We start from the raw sequence: 18,250 nt of genomic DNA, 5'->3' as shown, positions 1-18,250 counted from the left end.
TCGAACAAAGCAAGGCCAAATTTGTGTCCCCCCACGACTGCATTATATCACTGTTGCAATACATTTAATGCAACACTGCAATGGATGTTGGGAAATGTTAACAGGCTGCAGTTTCTGTTATTTATTCTCAAGTTTAATCAATAAGAATACAGTCAGGGGATCCTGATTTATCCTGCTTTATACAAGAAGAAAAATAACAGAGTTAGTTCTGACTTGAACCTATTTACATAAAATAAAATAGAATTTTGGCTTCATACACACAAACATCCATAATTCCACCAGAACCTCTCGGTCTGATGTTGTGGCTGTCAGTCAGAAGCTGGAGACAATTTCATGCCAGCAAATGTTTTCTTTTGCCAAACGAGTTCGGACCAGCTAAATCTCGGAGTATTACGCAGCGCGCTGCTCTTCCTGCGCCGCTGCAGAACAATAGGTTTAACAAAGATGGATTTTCTGGAGCGGGAGACAACCGCGCCGTGATCGAGGAGCTTTCAGGCTAAGCTACAGGCTGCACGAGGAAGGAGGCTGGAAAAGATGGTGCCTGGACGGCGAGCGCGTTGTGAGGGTGTTTACGTGCTGGAGATCTAGCGGATTTGTGAGCAACCCCCCCCCACCCCACCCCCACCCCCCACTGGTGGCTTCGCTGCATTTAGGAGGACAGTGTTCATAATAAAGAGCTGAGAGTTTTCAGGCCTCTAACCTGCTTATGCTCCCGTTAGACAGTAAATCTCTGAATCGGCGGGTTGACACGACAACAAGGGTTCAGCAGCCGGTTCAGAGAATTCCGGCAGACTGTAATCAGCTTCCCGTCTGCTCCTCGCCATCATGTGTTCAGTCCGACTGTTCACAATCACTGCCTTTGGTCCCAACGCCAACTTATCCCCATTTATTCTGCACCGTCTCCATCCGGGCCTCTGCGGCGTAACTGCGGCCCGTCGGCCATTTCGCCTGGCTTTCTGTGATGGTTTGTGAATAATTCATTTAAACATGATTGACCGGTGGATTGGATTGCAGGATCGATTGATCACTGCGCTCGTAAAAAGGAATTCCAACGACCACTGAAACCTAAGTGTGACTTAAATGATTGAGGGGTGGAGCAGAGCGAGGAGCTGCAGATGCATCAGCCTGTTGTGGTTGATGATGAATGTACATCTGCTGTGGATATAAAGGAGGGAGCGGTTTTTGGAAAAATACAGAAAGAAGAGGAACCACTGCAATGTTTTGATTTGCTAAAGAAGCTCCAGATTACAAGCAAACGTTGGTATATTAGGGGATTACGCAGTGATACTCCGCAGCCGGCAGTTATTTGTCCAACTGTGGCGGAGCAAATGTTGAAAAACGCTCTTTGGAATCGTCGTCAGCCTCATCAACAACAAAACACATATTGACACGTCAGAAGCTGGAGGCTGCTCAGCTTTTTTTTTCCCCCTTGAAAAATGTCTTAAGCGATTAATCTGCTATCAAAATGGCTGCCAAATAATTTCCTGGCCATCTATCATTGACTGAGTTATTGCAGCGGCGCTGGTGAAGATGCCAGGCCTAATCTTGGCAGGAGCGGCGCTCTCCTCTTGTCCTGTGCCCCCGACCGAGCCCCTCCCTCTTGATGTCACAAAGCTCAGCATCCTGATGTAAATCAGGGGAGACTTTATCTGCAGTGGCGACCTTCTGGCCCCCAGTGTTTGGATGCTGGATGCTAACTCGTTTCTCTTGTGCGAGCGTGGGAGCGTTTGTGTTTACGGGAGATTATTGTTGCATGCTTGTCCCTCTGTCCTTCCATGTTGCTGTTGCGCTCAGATCACGTCCACAAATCTCTGTCTCCATGATTTTTTTCATCACTTTCTTCTTTCATCCCATATACGGTTCGTGTGCAAGCCTTGTGTTTTCTTTATTTGGCAGCCATGATTGTCCTCTGAACCTGAATAATCCCAGATTACACATAGATATTGAATCAGCCTAGGGTGCGTCTTCATTTCATTTCGCTCTGCCTATCGTCTAATCTCTGTCTTTTCGTTTCCTTGTTGCCTTCGCCGACCACGCGGACCTTTGAAATTGTTGAATTGTGTCAGGCTGCAAAATAAATAAATAAAACACCGCAGTCAAGTTACAGAGCGGCTGTCAAGTAGAAAATCTGACCCCAGGATTTGAAGTAAAGCTGTCTGCCATTGAAAGATTCATGAAAATGAACAAACTGTATTAATAATCATGGGAAGTGTCACAACATGAAGGCTCTTATGGGGGCTCAGAGTGCAACCTAACATATTAATGTATGTTCTTCTGTTGACAGGCGGCCGTTTGTATAGTAAAAGATGGAGTCTGTGGAGTCATTAGAGGAGACGTTTTCCTTTGGCTACGTTCTGTGAAGCTCCACAATTTAAAGGCTAAATTAGCAGCCTCTGAAAATGGAGGAAAGAAAAGGCTACAGGAGCACCATGGTGGAACATAATTATTTCTCCAGTTAAGACAGAAAAAACCCAGAACATAATTGTAGCTGCCTTCCAGAGCCAACGATGATCTTCATCATGGGACGTAAAAGCAGAGCTCTAACCATTGATTAAACCGTTGAAATCTCATTTTTGTTCATGAATTACTTATTTTCTTTTGCTTTAAACTATAAACAATGAAGGTTTTTGTGTGATAAAGGGATCTATTTTTAGCCTGAACCTGCATTCTCACAGCTGGAGCCTGACCTCTTTTGTCCTTCCCAGCTTTGATTTTAAGTAAAGTAATTTCAAAGAGTCCCAAAAAGACATCGTTTTACAGTTAATTAATCTGCGCTTTGCATTACTGCTTAAACCTACTGAGGTTAGTTCCTGCGGATCTTTGATGTTTATGAAACCGACTGACTGCGGAGCAACAAAGCAGGTGCCAAAACTGAGGTCGCGCCATTTTTATCCGTCTTTATCTTTCTAATTGGAAAAGTTCATCAAAATTTACTATCAGTCCACATGTAATTGTTTTTTAATGATCGGCTGAATGGGCCCCGGCTTAAATGTTTGATTTTATGGTGTGGCCTCGTCCCCGAGTGTGTCCCACTGGATTAATTTTCTGTGGACGTACTGTTGCATGTTTTAATGGCCGCCGTGCTCCATGGGCAGTAATGAGAGCTCCGTGAGGCCACAGCCACCCGAATATAGCAATGCCACACGCACGAGGATGTGTTTTCGCAAGTCCGTTGGCAAATGTATACAGCGAGGGATGCTGGCGTGCCCACTGTACCCTACCGGCTGCCAGCTGTCACTCAGGAAGACGGAAAGATGGAGGGCAGAGATCGGGAGGGGACGAATGGAGGGAGTGGTGAGGATGTGAGGACACCAGCCCCGAGGCTTTCTCCCTCGCCCTCTTGTTTCTCATTTGTCCCCCTGATGGTAGCAAAATAAAACAAAACATGGCAGCTCGGAGGAGGAGAGGGTGACATCAGAGAGAGAAAACACAAAATAATGCTGAGGGAGGAGAGAGCGGGAGCACAAGACGGATGACAAACCATCCCTCATGTTTTGGCTAAATTATTTAGCATGTATAGTGTTGTCGTGGCCGGGGTTATCTAATCTCTCAGCAGCTCTGAATATTTCTTTCCTGTCACAATCTTGTAAGTTAAAAAAAACAAGGAAGAAAATCGTGGAGCAAATAAATATCCAACTTCATTATCATTTGCATAATACTGGTGGTTATTCTCCTAATCCCACCGTTATTATCAGAAAATTAAACTTGTGGTTTGCTAAAACTTCAGAAATGCTGGAGATTTATGCTAAAATTAGAGAAACTGGTCTAATATAAGAAGATTAACCACTTCAAAACAAAGGCAGACTCTGGTTAATTTAATAATTAGTGATCATTCAATATTTAAATGAAAATCATGGTTGGAGGCGATGCACAATAAAGATATGGTATCTCACTGAGATATTACAGAGATATTCTTGGTTTTCCTTACAGGAAACAGGGCGACTGAAGTTGGCCGTCTGTGAGGCAACGTTGTATGATGAATGGTGAGGTAGAGGAGCCCTAATGGAGTCTGCTGGACTTTATTAAACAGGCTGTAGAAAAGTTGCTGTCATGACTACATCCATCAGCTGACAGTCACAGACGTGGTCGGAAGACGGCGAGCGGCCTGCGCGCCAACATCTGGCCTGGAATCAGCCTCAGCCCGGCCAGAGTAGCCGGCGTGACACAAACTCAGTGGCATATCTGCAGATTTATAGATTCATCGACGCCTTTTTACGTCACAGCGCACTCCCAGGGAATGCTAAGATTAAACCCTTTTGGCCGGTGCTCTGGGTCCCCGTGTGCAGCTGTGGCCAATTTGACAGCTTTGGAATTTGTGTGTATCTTTTTTCAGCAGGCGTCAGACGCAGCTCCAACACTAGCAGACTCCTTTTCGAAAGACACTCATTTGTGTGATTTACAGCCAACAAAACAGGCTTGACGGAGCATTAAATCAGAAGGACGCACATTCGGTGACTTTTGCAGGTCGTAATCAGTCAGTGTTTACAAAAGACTTGTCTCCATTTAAAACTTTAACATGCAAACGAAAGGAAAGGCACCATTTTATGAATGCCAGCCTCAGATCTTTATCTCTCAGCTCGTCAATCTCACCTTAGACCTAAGCTGAGGAAAGGGGCTTTCTGTTCTACGGATAATATTTATAATATTTATGAAAGAGCAACATGTGAAATATCTAAAATAATCCACCCAAGCAGCTCTTCTCTGGCTGGCAACCATATTCTGATCTTCAGACATGTTTTTATATGGAAGATGCGGGTGTGTGATAAGCAGGTAAAGAGCTTCCAGCATGTGCAGAAGGCTGTAAATAGAGCTGATGTCTGGAGAAGATAAAAGAAGGAAACTTCAGCACCTAGAAGACGACAGAAGGTTCGATTTAAAACAAATACAGCTCCGAGTGAGCTCCGCTGCATCTCCACCTACTGCGTGCACCCAGAGCCGTAAAATCAAGGACAAATGAAAATTGAGCGGGGTCTTGTTTGCTTTTCGCCTCCCTCAACAGGCCTGTGAAGGAGGAAATGATATTGCCTGTAGTAGAACAACACAGCATCTATTGAGTCAGAAGAATTGTGATCTTATTCCAGCTCAGTGCACCCTCATAAGCAGCTTCAAGCTATTGATGTTTTTTTGTTTGTTTGTTTTGTTGTTGTTGCTGTTGTTGCACAAATGCTGTTGTTGTCCGGGGGTCTCAGGGAGCCCCCCCCCCCTTTTCAAAAACACACACGCGTCTCAGACAGCACCGCTCACGCCACAGCAGGGCTCAAGGAGTCAGGTGGACAGAAACATGGAAGCGTGCAGCTCTGCGCACACGGCGAGACAGGAGGCACCGTAGCAAGCGGAGGGTGTGTGTATGTGTGTGTGTGTGTGGGGGGGGGGGGGGGGGGCAGCTGCCGTTCGGCCTGTTTTAGTGGTTTCAGGACATCTTTGGATCGGTGCTCAGCTCAGAGGAGAGTGGAACTGCCAAAACCCTGCAGTGTGACAGAGGAATTGACACAAACTGACAGCGGCGTAATTAAGAATAATATCAATTTTATCTGATAGCATAAATTGGCTGCTCGGGCTACATAAGCTAAACAGCTTCCCTCAAAGACGCATCAGTTATTTACAGATCTGATCTACTCCTGTAAAGCACTTCAGCTGGTTGTCAAAGCCTGTAGAAAAGCACAGGAAGCGTCGCATCGAAGGCAACGTCAGCGGCGCGCACGCCAGCCTCCACCACCGGGGTGTGAAAGTGTTTATGAGCACCTCGATGAGTCTCGACTAGAAAACTGACGTACGAACGCGCGTGCAATTAGATTTCGCTTTTCCCGTTTTAACACCTCTGGATGTGCTTCCGGCCTCTTGGGGCTCGTTGTCGAATCAGTCTCTGCTTTTGGAAAATCGAGCGGCGCTCTTTTCGAGTACATGCTAATCTTTTCATGTCAAAACAGATGAAAAACTATGAATAATAATGAACAGCAGGAAGCAGGTTCCTACTCATTTTCGCTGGGCTCCACGTGTGGGCGGTGAGTGCTTGACCTGATTAGACTTTGATTATTGGAATCTAGCGATTTGAAATGACACGTCTGAATGTCCATTTCACACCTCGCTGCACCTGAAAATGATTGTTTTTCTGGTTGTTCATTAATCTGCGGCAATAGGTAAGACGGCAACTTTGATGAGTTGACGGTGACACTGTTGTGAAATCCTTTCTAATCAGATCATGTGTCGTGTAAATTATCTCCCACTAAATGAACGGAGAGCGCAGACCGTTGAAAGCTTTTCAAACTTTCGAGTGATATCACATTTCACGCTGATTTGCGGCCGACGTTACGACAATCAGCGGGATTTAGTTAACAATTGGAGCAGATTTCACGTCCATTTCTATTTTTGTTCGGCTCAGAAGGAGTTTTGTTCCGGAATGACACTAGCCCAGTTTTCCCCTCTGCCAAATAAACAGCGGTCGGAAAATCAGATGCGGGATGGAAGGAGGTTCGCGATAAATGTCTCAACTGCAGGGTTGCCAACGATTAGCCAATCAAATCCACTGACAGCTGCGAGAGAAATCACGCAAAGACGGTGAGGCCATCTTCTCCGCAGGCACAAAGGTGCTCATCACTTAAAAAGAAAGACAACTAAATGAGGTAAAAGTGGATGTTGTGGGACTGAAACTAGAAGGACGCGTCTCAATGGAGCTGGGCTACTTGTTTGAAGCGTTTCTGCCAAATATTGGCTGGTTCTTGAACGCACCGCTTTGTCTGTTTCTTCAACGCTCTTTTTAAAAAAAAAAAATCTGAATTAAACCACCGCTGGAGTTATTGAGGAAGTAAAGTGCTGGGACGTCTGATGATGAAGATAACGGTGAGTGGCAGGTCTAGATGGCAGCTGCTCCTCTCCGGTCCCCCAGCCTGCGCGCTAACGCTGATCCGGGGAGGCTCGGCCTTGTAAGCAGGGGGTTCAACGTGCTGTTTACCCTGCAAAATGTACCACTAATTAATTTGTGTTCATGTCCAAAGATAGAGGATGTCCAGCTCAGCACAGGCCTGTGGCAAGGGTATGACACCAAGGGCTCATCTAGACAGCCCTCCCTTCGCTCCCCTTAAAAACGCACACACACACACACACACTCCGGAGCAGCGACCTTTCTGCTGCAGAACCAGCTGCAAAGAGAACTAGTTTAATTCTAACGTTAACAAACAGCTGTAACTAATAACAACCGTGTTTTAATTAAATTGCACTGTGTAGCACAGGTTAGCCTGCAGCTGTCGATCTCCAACGAGCTGCTTTTTCTGTGTAAATCGCTGTGAGCTTTTTTTTTTTAATGTGATTAAAGTCTCGTCTACTCTGTTCACCATCAAGTTTTCAGCCGTGACAATGGCGACAATGGCGAGCAGGAAGGCTGCCGTTCCCATAATGACCGTGCTGTCACAACCATAATGGCCGCTCTGATATGTGTTTGTAGAAAGGAAGCTCTGAGAATGAGCATTAAGCACTGGGAGGCAGATGACTTTGTCACGCGGAAATTGTTGCTGTTGCTCTGCGTCGACACCGAGCGCGCCTTCGCCATAATGGACCAAACCAGGCCTTCAGCTTTGATCCAGACACTTTGATGTTTCTGCACATGAGTCCTCCACAAATGGGCCTGCACATTTCTTTTATTTTCCTGATTTTGGACCAAAACTTTTGGACGAATCTTTTTTCTAATATTTCTCTTTGTCGGACAGCAGGAAGCAGAGCTCGAGGAGGGTGATGATGTCATAGGAAGTAGATTTTTAAGACCTACAAACAAAAACAACAAAAGGAATAATTGCTAAGGAACAACGGAGTCCTAATGAAGGTTGACATCGGTGTCGTTCCGGCTTTCTGTGCGTGACGACGCCTTGTCTCGCCATTTATCCGAGAAAGCGAGAACGCTCTGGGGGTCTCTTTTTAAACGGTGGGGGAAATTCTCTTTGCTTCTCTTTGCTCCAGCGCCTGCGTTGTGTGACACGTTAAAGCGAATCTGTCAGAGATCCAGACGAACCGATCCGGGCGTCAGTCAAACATCAATAGCGTCAATGTGGCGGGTGTCAGTCAGTGACGGAACCTCACGGGCGGACGGCAGAATCCGGCGGCGGCGACTTGTGATCTGCCACAGGTATGGGAGCGAGGCGCAGTCACAGCAGCCGGTCATTATCCAACATAAGCCTCAAGGTGAAACGCAGTAATGAATGGCTCACCATATATTATCCTGCTTAGCAGCGGCTTACCAGAGACATCAGTCATCTGACACGATGTTTCGATTTTAAATGTTTGTCTTAAACGCGGAGGAGTGATTAGCGCCGACGCTCTGCAGTGCAGCCCCCGCTGACGTCTGTGACCAGCATCCTCAGCTGCATCCTGAAAGCCCAGGTTTTAGCTTAGCATCCTGGGAGCGAGGAGTCACTTGCCCAGCTCCACATCCGTCTCCAGTCTGATGAAGCCGTGTATGCAAATCAACCCGTCAGCACAGCTTAAGCCCGAAGGTGGCGTTTTCTTCTGAGCCTCCAAGACCAACAGACGCAGTCAACACGGCCTTTCCCCCCCCCCCCCTGCCAGTGCCAGACGAGGGGCCTGGCTGCCAGCGAGTCAGAGGGTAGTCCTTCCAAGAATACCGCTTCCAACTTTCAGGAGATGAAATCCTTTGGAGATGCCATCTGTTTGTCTATCGCCCATGTTGCGCCGGCTCAAAGGAATCCTTCCACTCGGGTTAATATCGGGAATTATTTGTCGAGATGGATGGAAACAGGAGCTGAATATATTGTGCCGTGGAGATGTTCTGTTTTTTCTTCTGCGGTTGATAAGGCGGTCCGCACGCTTGCATGAAAACTTTTATTTCTGTGCTGTCAAGAGTCTAAATGTGGCTTCTGTAAATAAACTGTCGTTCGCCGAACCTCTGACCATAAACATCCAGCGTGGATTTCACACGCCTGACTGTTCCAGGCAGTAAATGCCAGGATAGAGGGTGGAAGGGTGGTACGCATGCATGATGGGAGCCGCTGCTGCAGTGGGAATACATATGCATTCATTCTGACCACAAGTCAAATAAGTCTGGCAAACTGAGAGGCTAATCAGGCCAACAGCGTCCGCCTGACGGCAACTTTACAGTCCTTCCCATCCAAAAGATTCCCATTTTAAAAGATTTTAGTGGTCACCTTTAGTCGTGACCAAATCGAATGTTTTGGAAATAGTTGAACTTACATTTGATCGCTTCCCTTCTTCCGCTCTCTTCTGTCCCACATGGAGGCATGAACCTCTAATCTGGACCTTTTGTGTTTTCCTTTGTTTCAATTTGTATCGAGCCTGGGCCTCCCAAACTGAATCCACCGCTCTCTCGCTCTCTCTCTCCCTCGCTTTCTCTTTCTCTCTCTCGCTCTCTCTATCTCACACACACACACTCTCTCTCTATCTCTCTCTTACACACACACACGCACACACACAAAATCTCAATCAAAGTGCGTTTTGGCATTGGCACCCAGGCGGTTCAACGATTGCACACAAATCCTTCTTATTTCTTAACACAAACACCAATAAGAATACTTGTTGGAGTCGGAATAAACCCCAGATTAGCGATTTTCTTTCTTTCCTGTCAAATGGGATGATGGAGAGAATGCTGGCAGCCCGCGCACATCAATCATTCCCACCTACCGGATGATGCTCGCTCGCTCCGCTGTGGACCCTCGGATGCTCCGGTGTCCTCCACAAGCAGGTGTGACCACAATCCCGCTTTGTTGTATTCCCATATGTTGTGGCCAGCGTGATCGCGAAGGCTCCGGCTGATGGGTGACTGGATAGCCCGTGTGATCATGCACCGCCGGCTCCTTTCTCTCTCCCTGTAACTGCTCCCTCCGCCCGATTATCTCCCGCTGCGGCACTGGCTACATGGTAATACGGAGAAACAAAACGTGCCTGACTCGATGGACAACTTGTGCGTCTTATTATGGCAATTAGCCGCCAGACCGCTCCGTGCGGGCTCATGCGGGCGCCCCGGTGCAGAGCAATTCGCCGTCTCCTCTGCAGCCGCTAATTTTGCTCTGAATAAATAATCCACCGAGACGCCGAAAGCAGTTCTTCTTCTTCTTCTTCTTTTTTTCTGAAAGCGAAGGGTGAAGAAAATCACTCCACTCTGCCGGCTGAGGCTGGAGAAGAGAGAGGACTGAGGCGTAAATGGATGGAGGGGATTAAAGAGGAGGAGGAGGAGGTGGAGGAAGAGGCTGGAGCCCAATTTTTGAAAGCATTTTTTCTCTCAATGTGGATTTTGAATAACAGCGAAGCATCAGCTATCTATCTATCTATCTATCTATCTATCTATCTATCTATCTATCTATCTATCTATCTATCTATCTATCTATCTATCTATCTATCTATCTATCTATCTATCTATCTACCTGTTCTGATATATTATATCATTACATGTGGTAACAACATATGCTACTTTTTGTGAGCTATTGTTATTGATCCATTAAATCTATTTTCATTCCATCTCCACTTCTCTCCTCCAGTAGAAGCTTTATCTCATTTACCAGAGTGTGAATGTTATTGTGAAGTAGCCTCAAACCCTACAGACTACATCAGGAGATGTCTTTTATCATATCTTGATGAACTTGTGTGTATGTGTGTGTGTGGGAGAGAGAGACAGAGGGGGGAGGAAGACCTGAGCATCAATAATGTAAAAATGTCAAATTCCAACAATAGAATAGTTGAAACAGGTTTGAAGCAAACACAAGAGGATCTCATTGTGCGTGTTGATGGCCCTCGATCTCATCAACACGTTCACTGGCACTTTCAGCTTTAACAATATTAATCCCCAGACCGATGAGGGCGGATGATTGGTTCCACTTTCTGGATGTTATATTTTGTGCCGTGTGGCCTTTCTGCGTCCGTCAGTCCTCAGAAGCTTGTTTGAGAGCTTGTTTTGGCCACGATGGCATAACAACATCACACTCACCTGTTAACTGCAGGAAAACCGCATTTTCTCCGGCTGATCTGTGTCCCCCTCCCTCGTTGACAGAGTGATGGATGCTGTTTTTTTTGGCTGATTTTAATTACAGCGCCAATCTGAATGTGTGTAGCAGGTTGGACAGCGCGCGTGTCTGTTAGCATGAACCTTCACACTTCCGAGTGCTTCCGTCCTGGTCCCCAAACTGCTAAGACATCTGTTCAAATCCCCCGTGAGTGGCAACCGCAGGCTCATGTGTCGCAGATCCCCTCCCTCCTCCCCGCCTCCTACGTGGCTGAGCGCAGACCAGCTGCCTACATTTCTGATGCACATCAGAAAGCAACACTTATGGGCTTTGGGAGCGTCACCATGAATCAGTCGGTGTGATTAGCTTCAGCACAGCTTTGGCCCGTCCTGCCAGACCTTCGTCTGTACAAAATGTGCTGCTTCAATGATGTGCCTCTACTCTGATGGCATTCAATAATAAAAAAAAGTCCACGCTTGTGATTTCTGTTAAAAAAGAAAAAAGAAAAGCAGATTCTTCTACTTAAAAGGCAAAACTGGAGATCAGTGGCTCCTGTAATTACGATTCAGAGCGTCACCGTGAAACATAAATGATTCAGTGGGACCTTGAAAAATGAAAAATGCAGATCTTTCTGTTCCACCGCGCACTCCTGCGCCGGCATTGATGTCACTTTGTGAGTTTATATCCGTGTTTCTCAGGGAAACAATTACTGTAACCTCTGAGAGTATATCACGGACCTCGGTGGGGACCTTTGGTCCACGAAGGGTCGGAACAAAGACTTAATATCCGCAATAACGGTGAATTAAAATCCACGATAAAAGTTAGATTCACATCCTTGGCGCCGGTAGCTAAAATCGCTCCCTTAAACGGACCCGAAATCTTCAGTGGGAATGAAAAGGAAGTGTAAACAACAGCAGCTACTGTGACGCGAGAGGCTCTGGAACTGAAGCTGTCTGAGCTGCGTCTTTCCTCGCCACTGAGACAGGTCGTGTCTGGGAGCTCGACGCCTACAGTATCTGGTGAGCAGGCAAGTGTGCAGCCTAATAATCCAAAGTTTGAGTGATGCGGAGTCACAAAAGTGCGGCGCTTTCATCAGGCTGCCACAGTTTCGCGCGATTCCCATTCAGGCATGAATGTAGGTGACAGAGGATTTCATCAAACCCACGGCGCCCCCGGCAAACCGTGTAACGCCGATGTCGGGTTAAACGTGCACGCTCCTCAGACACGTGCATCGTCAAGCATCAAACACACCTGCTGAGCGCTGTCAGTGTGTATACTCGGGCCTTCCATAAGGCAAATCACAGCTTCATCCGTGCTGGCAGGTCCAGCTGTTCCAGCAGCTAACCTTTATGGAGCTATAGCTAATGTGCGTGACTTACTGTTAGCACTTAGAGGACACAAGTGTGCATGTTTCCAAATGTGTTAATTATATTTGCCTGGCTCTCATTAAGCTTGACTCTACGGCCTGCTGGATGGTGGCTGCTGTGCTCCTCGAGGGCACTTTGTATCTGTTTCCTGTTTATTGCCAGATGCTCAGATCTTTTATGATAAGCCGCTCGCTTTCTGTCATCAGTGCGCCGCGCCATAAAACAGCGGTGCTCTGCTAATATAGACTGAATGAAAACCCAAGAAAAGGTTAATGGAATGTTTTTGTATATAGCACCTCCTGTTTAGCTTCAGCTGCATGTGTTCTGAATGTGTCTGGTCCCCCCCTCTGCCCCCCCTTCCCCTATCTCCTCCTCCTTTACCCAGTTGGCCATCAGCAGGAGGGTCCACCCCCCTCCCCCCACCACGCAGTTGAGCCTGGTCCTGCTAGAGGTTTCTTCCTATTAAATGAGAGTTCTTGTGTATTCAGGCTGTGGGTTGAGCCCCGAGACAATATTGATTGTTATACACTGTATAAATAAGGTAGAATTGAGGTGAACTGCTGGGTCGGTGCCCCCAGCACGTGGCCACAGGTGAGGGTGGGAACATAGATTCACAATAATGACGCGTCGGGAGCGTTTTTCCAGTCCGGGCCAGCACAGATGTCCCAGCACGCCACCCACCGCTCCAGTATGAACTCACACATGCAGGAACAATTAGCTTCCGTTGCTTTATTTGGATGCGGTATGCAGTATTTTGATTTACATCATTAAGATGTAATTACCCAAACGCCGAATGGCATCATTATGTTCAAAGTCACCTTTCCCCTTCAATAATCTGCGGAAGGGCCAAGGACTCCGCAGTTTATACCTGACCCTCTTTTTGTCTCCACATTATGTCCCACAATTCCCCCTTATCCGCTCTCTCAGTAGCATCTCAGTGGGAGTGGGAGTGTAATTACACAGTCAGACGGTGTTTACAGACGCAAAAGGGGCCTTAATTTATTCCAACAGTTAGCAGTAATTCCCCACTTTAATTTATAGCTCCTCCACCCAGTGGGAAAATGAGAGACGCAGCCAGAGAGAATGAGTGGGTAGAGAGAAACAGAGCATATGTACGTTAAATCCCGGGCGCACGTGCACACGCGTTCAGCGTTCACGCTCACTTGGGTTTGTTTTCCAATCATTCTTGCTCGCTCTTTGATATGGGGGATTGTGAACGGCATCATTACGATGCTGCAAATCTGGCCGGAGGCCATGAATGTAAGAGAATAGGAAGCAGCACCAACAGTGATCCATCTGTCATGTAAGTATTGTGATTACCAGAACTGAGCTCACCACTGTGCTTTCCTGACTTGAAAAGGCCTCCAGAGCTGCAATCACGCACGAGGCAAGTGAAATTGACTGCAGGCATAACCACAACCCAGCTACAACGGCTCATATTTACTTTTAGAAACCTATTTCAGCCGAGGTGCAAAGGTCCTTAATGACGGCATCCCGAGAGTTCTGTCAAAGGACTTGAGGAAAAACTGGTGGAAACGCACCTCCACCTGCACAGAGGAGGGAGCGCAGGTCACCTCCGCACTTCTGATCTGCCCTTTGACTTGGGAGAGATGGGGAAGTTAATACTACGTCTTTATTAAGGTGGACCATCTTGAATCTTGAATCTTGACCGCTCTGATGACCCAACACATGCAGAAAACACCACTGATTCCAGGCATGGTTGGTACGCAAAGGATGAGTCCAGGATGAGCAACAGCATCCAGGAATGTCATAAATAATCAAAAACAAGGTTAGAGGCGAGGTAAAATCGAACTCAAATACCATGCAGGCTAAAAAGAGGCCCAAAACACAATTAACGGAATGTGGGAAATGACACAATACTGACAGGAGGCCTTTAACAGAAGCCAGAAGGAGACAAAACCACAAGTTTCCAGACAATCAATGAAGAAAACAGATCGAATAAACCTCAAGGTTTCTCCAAATTGTCCTCTAAACTCATAACACCCATCTGTATTCATAGCAGTGATGTAACAAGTATACCAAAACTTTCCTTTTGATTATATCAGCCTGACAAAACAGGTTTGAGGAGGAATATTTGTCGCCATTGGAAGCTTAAAGTGTTAGAATATAATGTACACTCAACCAGAATCAGTTTACATGTCTGCAGGCCTTCCTTGAAACATTTATTAAAGATAAACTGGTGGAATCTGGGCTCCTGTTGCTGCGTCGTCTCCACCAGGGGTCAATTTCTGTCACCACAGCAACAAGAGAGCGGCCAGATCACAACACCCCCTCCATTAAATGACCCACCACAGTTCACGGAGACCTCACAGGAGGAGCCGCGTTCAAAGTCCTGGAAACTTTCAAAGCATCCTCGTTCTCCTCAGAAACAGCCCCTGCGTCGCTCCAAGTGAGGAAGACTTGGTTCTTTAGGCCGTAAAACAGCGTTGTCACTTTCACGCGACGCTTCCGCGCCTCACTCAAATCTCACTGCGCGTTAGAGACATTTGAGACGTGAAATATGGGCGGCGACGCGCTCGCGCTCCCATTTCATCTCTTCCTGCCTTTGCAGATGTTAAATCATTGGAGCAAATTTGCATAACAACCATCAAGACGATTCGTCATAAAACACAATCAGGAGGCCGTTTGTGGATGATAAACTCAACGTAAACCTCTTGCAGCTTCGCGTCGCTTCAGTCGGATTTTAAACATCTCACAGCCAGAATCTGAAAAAAAAAATTAGTTGTTTTTAAAAAAAGAAGTCAATTAATTTCAATTGTTCAAAAAAGCGACTTCCTTGTCATCTGCTTGTCATTTGCATATCAGTTTATGCCAGAATTGCTCCCTTTGCTTCTTCTGAAGGCATAAAACGAGCCGTCGGAGGGCTATCTGTTTCAATTAGCGCCGTGGCAGGAGGGGAGAGAGGTTTTACTGTTGGATAATAAAACACAGGAAAGAGTTAAAATGTTCATTTCAGACTTTAACGGCCTTTTTTTTTCTGTTCGCGCAATCAACAGCCCATCTGAGCGTGCTGTAAAGGGTAGTGATCCTTTACTACACGATAACAGTCATTTTGACTAGATGAACTGAGTCAGACCGCTCGGCTAAAACTGCAGCAGCTGTCAAATTCAGCTTAAAACACCAAATTAAATAACTAATAGGTTTTAAGGGCTGAGTATATTCTGTTTGTCCTTGTGGGTAATTTAATCACACAGTCATGTCGGTCTCGTCCGTCCTTGTTTCTGCTTCTTCGCTAAAGACTCCTGGGAGCTTCTTCCTGCTGCTGCCGCCCGGTGAGGAGAATTACTGTCAGGCTCGCCTCCCTCGGATAGCAGTCGGGGTTATTTGCTGCGTGGAGTGGTGCTCCCCCCCCCCCCCCCCCCCCCCCCCCCCCGAGACTCACCTGAGTATAACTAAAGGTTTGCGTAGGCCCTTGTTTGTAGCTCCCAGATGTGTTGGCGGTTCGTGACTGCATGAAGAGGAGGAGATGACGAAGGCTCGGGGGTTAAAGGGCCGCCTGGAGTGACCCATGTAGGAAGGCCGTTGGGGGGTGGGGGATCACAGAAATCAACACACTTGATGTTTATGATCTGTTTTGTTCAGCAGGACTGTTTTAAGGACCTTCACTTGTCTGGGATCAGTTTTATTAGGTTCTTTACTTTCAGGTTCCATGATGAAACTCATAAACATTTTAGAGTCTGATCTCAAACATCTCTTAAATTTAATGGAAGCTCCCGACCAGCTCGAGTAATTTGATTTTATGCAAATCATCATCCATTAGTTTCTCCATAAAGTCCCTAACAACAAACAAGCTAGCGGAGGCTCAACCCTGATGGGTGTGACGGTGTTTTGGTTTGGTCCTTTTAAGGAGGCTTTTTTAAAAGAGACAAATTAAAGATCCACTCTGCTCCTCATTAGCAGCACAAAACTCATCCTCCCCAAACAGTTACAAGCTAAAAAAAACAGTCCTTTTTGGCCCAAAATGTTATTTTTCTTCACTGATGAGCTCCTTTGTTCCAAAATCATACGGGATTACGACAGAGGAGGCAGAGGATGGAAATAAACCCAACAAAAACCTTCCCACCTTCCCTCAAAGATTAGCTTCAGTAGCAGATTAGCTTCACTTTTCTGCTGGTTTTGAATTCTGCAGGGCCGTCGGGTTGTTACGCACACGGCTTCCGCTTTATCGTGAAGTCTCCACATCACTGGTTTCCACACTGGGTGCACCTCCGGGCGCCTCAACGTCTAACCCAGAGTGTTGCATGACTCCCCCTCTCTCTTATTAGCCGTTCTCTCAGTGCATTAAAATGCCAGAGGTCATTAGCGGTGCTACGAAACTCACTTTAAAAACAGAAATAAAATGACAGCTATCATTATTATTGAATTTGAATCTATGAACTAATGCTTCCACTAATGGGAAGACAACTGGTGATTGCCGGTTGTCATAGTAACGCACTTTATGAGTTTCTCTGCACACCAATGGTGTTGACCTGCTGACGTCAATGCGCCTAACTATTACATACAGTTGCTGCATTTTCCCTAATGTCAGTGAATGCATCAGTGTGCTCTGAGGTCACAGACGCTTTGCAACGCGACACCCTCTCTGAAGGCTCCTGCAAAGGACGTCGCCGGGAAAGACGTTCTTTCATCCCCGTTGTTACGTTCCTGTTAATGTGTTTGTACACTGGGAGAGTCCCGACACCTCGTTCATCATCATTCACTGCCTACCAAAGGCTGAGGTGCCGGTGGTTCAAAAGTGCACAGGTTTATTGTTGATGAATAATTTAGAGCCGCAGGTCCATAATTAATTATTGAATTTAGAGAACTGCGAAGATGGGCGAACGGGCTGGATGATGCTTTAAGGTACGTCGTTCTTAATAGAGTTACCGTCACACGTTGACAACGTCAGCGTTTAGATCCAGCAAACATTTCATATCCTTTCTTGACCAGACTGAGCGGAAATATAGGCTTATAGCAATGCCATGCTGTCCACACTTGACAAGTCCAGGTGAGAGAATCTGAGGACAGGTATTGATCCGTGATCTGTCCCTGTCCTCCCTTGCCGACCTCATTCCTCACTCACCTGCATAATATTGCTGATGGCAGGTGGAGGGAGACGAGCGTTAAAGTTAGCCAGGAGGTCAGAGCTCCGCGCCGCTCCCTGATGCAGTCAGTGGATCCCTGCCAAGTTGCCCGAATAGCGCCGGTTGCCGCTGTTGTCGAATGACTGTCACACCTTCCACATCTGTCACGCACAGAGCAACATCTGCCCCGGAGCTGGTCGCCATCAAGGTCACAGCTTTAACCCGCTTCACCTTCATTTACAGAGGCCTAAATCGAGCAAAGCGCGACGGAAATCTGCGTTGAAAAGACTCTTCTGCCCCTTCTGGGGGGGAAAAATAAAAACAGAAAACATGAAACTGGACGGGCGAAGGCAGGGGACGCTCGTCATCTGTCGGCCACGTCCCCGAAATCTAAATCGGGGATCTTTTTCAAGATACAGTATTTACATCTTTTCCTGTTTTGAACTGTCCTTGGGACTACTTGAAGCGCCTCAATACACTCTTTAGCCTGTCGGGCAGCACCAGTGTGCAGCCGACTCATCATTGGCTGGAACTAAATGTGTGTTATGAAACGGAGGGTGATACTGATCTCCGACCAGGGGAGGTTTTCCGTGCGGGAGCCGTGTGGATCTGTATTATGCAAGTAAGCCAAGGAACAGGAGAATCACCGAGAGGAGCTGCTAAATTAATAATGAAGCTCCCTCCGTGCAGATTCCTTCCTCCGTTGTGCATTATCGCCCCAGCAGCACTTTGTTTTCCATCTTCCCGCGTGCCCACAAACATGGACACACACGCGCGTGCACGTGGAGCCACCTCTCCTCCTGCACTTGGTGTCTGAAGCATTTCCCTGGTAATTAGTTTG

The 18,250-nt window shown here is 46.8% G+C and overlaps 1 protein-coding gene across 2 annotated transcripts in view; it reads right to left on the bottom strand.

Annotated features, from left to right (window-relative positions):
- flrt1a (fibronectin leucine rich transmembrane protein 1a) overlaps positions 1 to 10,195 on the bottom strand; it is a 30,035-nt gene extending 19,840 nt beyond the window's left edge. The window contains exon 1 of one of the 2 annotated variants that reach the window (XM_029848926.1): positions 9,643 to 10,195. The gene's annotated coding sequence lies outside the window, so the exon portion shown is untranslated. The remainder of the gene's footprint in view (positions 1 to 9,642) is intronic. The other variant, XM_029848925.1, reaches the window with a different exon arrangement.
- Positions 10,196 to 18,250: the final 8,055 nt, after the last annotated feature.

This window comes from Takifugu rubripes, chromosome 15, assembly GCF_901000725.2.
Source record: "Takifugu rubripes chromosome 15, fTakRub1.2, whole genome shotgun sequence".
NCBI classification, from domain to species: domain Eukaryota; kingdom Metazoa; phylum Chordata; class Actinopteri; order Tetraodontiformes; family Tetraodontidae; genus Takifugu; species Takifugu rubripes.
The sequence above is the reverse complement of the archived record's forward strand: the minus strand, read 5'-3'. Positions and strand labels throughout refer to the sequence as shown.